This window comes from Oncorhynchus keta, chromosome 28 (assembly GCF_023373465.1).
Source record: "Oncorhynchus keta strain PuntledgeMale-10-30-2019 chromosome 28, Oket_V2, whole genome shotgun sequence".
NCBI lineage: Eukaryota > Metazoa > Chordata > Actinopteri > Salmoniformes > Salmonidae > Oncorhynchus > Oncorhynchus keta.
The window spans coordinates 16,774,705-16,780,704 of record NC_068448.1 but is presented as its reverse complement, the minus strand read 5'-3'; the positions used below and the strand labels follow the sequence as shown (position 1 = coordinate 16,780,704).

General features: G+C 41.6%; 1 protein-coding gene across 2 annotated transcripts in view; it reads left to right on the top strand.

Annotated features, from left to right (window-relative positions):
* Positions 1-475: 475 nt before the first annotated feature.
* The window catches only part of LOC118360706 (F-actin-monooxygenase mical1-like), a 49,585-nt gene continuing 44,060 nt past the window's right edge, over positions 476-6,000 (top strand). The window contains exons 1-2 of one of the 2 annotated variants that reach the window (XM_052485043.1): positions 476-659; positions 1,550-1,619. The gene's annotated coding sequence lies outside the window, so the exon portion shown is untranslated. The remainder of the gene's footprint in view (positions 660-1,549; positions 1,620-6,000) is intronic. The other variant, XM_035740033.2, reaches the window with a different exon arrangement.

Genomic DNA, 6,000 nt, shown 5'->3' with positions numbered 1-6,000 from the left:
GCCTACAACTCGAGCCCATTAGGCTTTCGTTTCATTCTGAAGTGATGGCATCCTTTCAGTGAGCTTATACAGGGTGGAGGTAAAGGTGCAGTGACTGACTCACTGTCATCATATCCAAAATTTACTTTGAGCTCAATTGGTCTAATTGCTTATCTTTGAGATACTAACCTGGTATCATTTTTAGGTTTAGGTTTTGAACATAACATTCCTGATGTCATGTGCTGTAAACATTTTAAACAAATAATGTCAAATACATATTTTATGTTATTGAGTAGCCCAGGCTAGATATTATAGTAGGCTATTGTAGGCCTGTTTGTCACATCTTCATTCAATATACGATATGATAGAAAACAACATAAAAACAATGACGTGAACATTTTAGTGTTATATTACTTTAAGTGAAGCAATGCCCTGACATTGCATAATTGGCAGAAACGCACGGATAAGTTATCATAATGTCGGCTGTGCGCGCGTACAGCCGTAGGTGATCAAATGAACGATTTCGGTTTTTCACTTCCTGATTTCAATGGTATAACCAATGAACGGACAATACACGGACCGATTTCTTTCGGGAATTAACCTCCACTGAACAAAAACGGATTGAGCGAACAGAATACTAACTTCATGACCACGCTCTATTTATACCTTTACTCGACAAGGTAATGTATTAATCTGTTTTTAAAATGTGTTAACATGTTGTGCTGATGCATTTTATTCGAAAACTTACTGACTGAATTCAGGGATAGACACAACCGAGGCCAGTAATTTGAGGCGGCAGGTAGCCAAGTGGTTGTGCCAGTAACCGAAAGGTTGCTGGATCGAATCCCTGAGCAGACATGGTAAAAATGTGTCGTTCTGCCCCTGAACAAGACCCACTGTTCCCCGGTAGGCCGCCATTGTAAATAATACTTGGTTCTTAACTGATTTGTTTAGTTAAATAAAGGTTCAATTAAACATTTCACAAAATGTTTTAATATTCCAGATACTGGGCCATTTTGAAATCGTAATCAGAATGTTCTGTTGGGGAGGATTGGCACACACCATATTATTCAGCAACACCATTAACTGTTATTTTTAATCTCTCTTTACCCCCTCCCTATCTCTCTTTACCCCCCTATCTCTCTTTACCACCCTCCCTCTCTCTTTACCACCCTCCCTATCTCTCTTTACCACCCTCCCTATCTCTCTTTACCCCCGTCCCTATCTCTCGTTACCCCCCATCTCTCTTTACCCCCTCCTATCTCTCTTTACCCCCCATCTCTCTCTACCTCTCCCCTTCCTCTCGCTCTCTACCGCTCCCCTTCCTCTCGCTCTCTACCGCCCCCCTTCCTCTCGCTCTCTACCGCCCCCCTTCCTCTCGCTCTCTACTGCCCCCCTTCCTCTCGCTCCCTACCTCCCCCTTCCTCTTTCCCTTCCCCTCTCTTTCCCTCCCTCCATCCCCCCTCCCTCTCTTTCTTTCACTATCTCTCTTGAATTTATATTGTGGCTACTGTTCTGCTGTCCTGCCCCTTTACTGGTTCCAACTTTCGGCTGCTCTGTCATGTTACAGAGGCATCCAGCATCCTGACAATATACACAGCATTGGCAGAGCCTTTGTTCTCAGCCAACCTTGTGACAGGGTAAGTCAACAAACATTTTCCACTGTTGTTTTCTCAAAAGTATTGAAATAACTTGATCATTGCTCTGTCCGTCTACTTCATAAGGAAGATTCTTCCTCACTCTTCAGGTTTTTTCTCTCTTGGCTATGTTCATATTTGTCATGCCAAGATGTGTTTCAGAAAGAACCTGAAAGTTCATTCCTGACTCTAAATGGTGTGTTTTTACCAGTCAGATTCTCTGTGTTTTACAGTGTAGCATTCTTACCCACATCACCACAATAGTTAAGAACAGGCAAGACCGGTCTGCTTTGTTATCTTCCACCCCAGTAGCCAACGCTGCATTGAAGATGTCATCTGTCTTTCAACAGTATGAACAAGTATACTACTGCTCTTCTCTCTTAAATTATATAATCTGGATATTGAGTATGAAGAAGAATTACATAGCTTTATCAAATCAAAATCAAGTCAAATTTGATTTGTCACACTGTGTTTAGCAGATGTTATTGGGGTGTAGCAGAATGCTTGTGTCCCTGGTGCCAACTGTGCAGTAATATCTGTTAGAAATCTGCTGCGTGACCAATAAGAAGTACCAAAATATTACATCCAAAATCAGGCTGAGTAAACAGTCATAAGAGTGTGAAAGACACATGACTGAGAGAAGATGACATGATGATGAAAAGCTGGAGACAGTAGGATGGGATAGGATTACTGTTACTGTATTTGACATACTTTTTTTATTTGTTTCCCTAAGGAGGTCCATTGAGAGAGTGACTTTAACCTAGACTGTTGTGCCCACATACAAGCTGTTAATCATTGTTAATCAAGGAAGCATTAATTATTGTCTGAACACGACCATTTCCGTTTGTGTGTGTGGTGGCTCTCTGGTAGTGCCAGCTGTATGGCATGTACCAGTGTGATGTACCAGTCACAACTGTTTTAATGCATGACTCGTCCAAGAGCTTTTTGGTTATGAATTTAATCATGACTGGGTCATGATGTTGGTCATGATTTGATTGTGGTTAGTCATCTCCAGTGCAGCAAGATCCTAAGTAAATGCATAGATGGCATTTCTTTCTGTGTGACTGTTGGTCACAATACTGAAGATGTGGATCTGACAGCTATAGGGTTTCAACTGTAAATTCTGCAGTTATTGCAGTGGAACTAATGGGTCATTTTTTTAATGCAAAATCTGACTTCAAAGTCTTTTGTCTCAACACACAGAGATGTTTGATTATCCATGATATATTCTGATCAATTGGCTTGTTCTTGTGTCAGGAAACTAAATACCACATTAATCAGATAATACACCTGACCATTACAACCGATCAAAGATTTTGACCAAATTCATAGTTACTGCGTTTTGCCTTTTGTAGGGCAGTTAATTTACTCTATGCTAGATCAATGGATAACATCAAGCTGTCGACGAGCTGTCCTTTAGGTTTCAAACACGACACACAGCTACACAGCCAGACCAGTTACACATAGGTTGGCAGGAGTGGGACTGTTGTCGGATATATTGGCCAGTTAATTGCAAGTCATCTAAGCTGTGAACAGCAGTAATAATTCGATGGTGTAAGATGAGGCAGGGTTGAGGACAGGCCATGGTAGTTAGATTTAGCTCTATGACAGTGCAACTATATGAGGGGCAAAGAGAAATCAGGAAAGACATGGTTGCCCTGTTTCTAGCACCTAGCCAACAGCATTTTTGTTGTTGTTTCTCACATTATACACATTTCTCAAAATGTTTTTTGCATTATTACCGACAGCCGAAAATAACATTTGGACATTAGATCGGCAGTCAATAGAAATTCTACCAGAAATTAGACTTCTCTGAATTGGATCCTGTGTTTGAGCTCCCTGAGGCAGTTCCATTCATCCCGGGGGCTGCACTAAAACCCTGATTCTGGAGAAGAGGAATAAGGAGCTCCTAGTCAGACTCGTGAGGCGTGCATACCATCCACTTCTGCCCAGCATATTACTCACTAACGTTCAGTCCCTGGACTACAAAGTACACATTCTCCAGGATAGGATCTCCTACCAGAGAGACATCAGGGATATATTGTCTTGTCTATTCAGCCAGTGGGGTTCTTTATCCATTGTGCGGACAGGAAGAATGAACTCTCCTGGTGTATGTTTCATGATTACCTACTCATGGTGTGACTGTGGTAACGTACAGGAACTCAAATCCTTTTGTTCTCCCGATCTGGAATGCCTCACCATTAAATGCCGACCACATTACTTCCCCAGAAAATGTTCTTCGGTCAGCGTCACGTCCGTGTATATTCCCGGTGTCTGCAGGGGTGTGCCCTCTAACTATATATTTTTTTTATACGAAGAAAATATTTACCAAATAAACTAAAGTATAAAAAATCATATATATTCCAGGGGGTCAGAAGTTTACATACACTACGTTGATATCTTTTATTTATATATATATATTTTTTTTTTCCCTCATTGTGTCTGTCATAGTTGAAGTGTACCTATGATGAAAATTACAGGCCTCTCTCATCTTTTTAAGTGAGAGAACTTGCACAATTGGTGGCTGACATTACTTTTTTGCTCCACTGTGTATATATATATATATATATATATACACAGTGGGGAGAACAAGTATTTGATACACTGCCGATTTTGCAGGTTTTCCAACTTTACAAAGCAAGTAGAGGTCTGTAATTTTTATCATAGATACACTCCAACTGTGAGAGACGGAATCTAAAATAAAAATCCAGAAAATCACATTGTATGATTAAGTAATTAATTAGCATTTTATTGCATGACATAAGTATTTGATACATCAGAATAGCAGAACTTAATATTTGGTACAGAAACCTTTGTTTGCAATTACAGAGATCATACGTTTCCTGTAGTTCTTGACCAGGTTTGCACACACTGCAGCAGGGATTTTGGCCCACTCCACCATACAGACCTTCTCCAGCTCCTTTAGGTTTTGGGGCTGTCGCTGGGCAATACGGACTTTCAGCTCCCTCCAAAGACTTTCTATTGGGTTCAGGTCTGGAGACTGGCTAGGCCACTCTAGGACCTTGAGATGCTTCTTACTGAGCTACTCCTTAGTTGCCCTGCCTGTGTGTTTCGCGTCGTTGTCATGCTGGAAGACCCAGCCACGACACATCTTCAATGCTATTACTGAGGGAAGGAGGTTGTTGGCCAAGATCTCGTGATACATGGCCCCATCCATCCTCCCCTCAATACGGTGCAGTCCTCCTGTCCCCTTTGCTGAAAAGCATCCCCAAAGAATGATGTTTCCACCTCCATGCTTCATGGTTGGGATGGTGTTCTTGGGGTTGTACTCATCCTTCTTCTTCCTCCAAACACGGCGAGCGGAGTTTAGACCAAAAGGCTCTATTTTTGTCTCATCAGACCACATTACCTTCTCCCATTCCTCCTCTGGATCATCCAGATGGCCATTGGCAAACTTCAGATGGACCTGGACATACGCTGGCTTGAGCAGGTGGACCTTGTGTGTGCTGCAGGATTTTAATCCTTGACAGCGTAGTGTGTTACTAATGGTTTTCTTTGACACTGTGGTCCCAGCTCTCTTCAGGTCATTGACCAGGTCCTGTCATGTAGTTCAGGGCTGATCCCTCACCTTCCTCATGATCATTGATGCCCCATGAGGTGAGATCTTGCATGGAGCCCCAGACCGAGGGTGATTGACCGTCATCTTGAACTTCTTCCATTTTCTAATAATTGTGCCAACAGTTGTTGCCTTCTCACCAAGCTACTTGCCTATTGTCCTGTAGCCCATCCCAGCCTTGTGCAGGTCTACAATTTTATCCCTGATGTCCTTACACAGCTGCCTCGTCTTGGCCATTGTGGAGAGGTTGGAGTCTGTTTGATTGAGTGTGTGGACAGATGTCTTTTATACAGGTAACGAGTTCAAACAGGTGCAGATAATACAGGTAATGAGTGGAGAACAGGAAGTTTTTCTTTAAGAAGCCCAACAGGTCTGTGAGAGCTGGAATTCTTACTGGTTGGTAGGTGATCAAATACTTATGTCATGCAATAAAATGCAAATGAATTACTTAAAAATCATGCAATGTGATTTTCTGGATTTTTGTTTTAGATTCCATCTCTCACAGTTGAGGGGTACATATGATAAAAATGACAGACCTTTACATGCTTTGTAAGTAGGAAACACTGCTGATTTTGCAGGTGTCAAATACTTGTTCTCCCCACTGTATATATAAAGTAACACACTAACATAACAATAACCAGGCTATATTCAATGCAAATGCGCTACGCTAAATGCTAATAGCACTCGTTAAAACTCAAACGTTCATTAAAACTCACATGCAGGGTACTGAATTAAAGCTACACTCGTTGTGAATCCAGCCAACAAGTCAGATTTTTAAAATGCTTTTCAGCGAAAGCATGAGAAGCT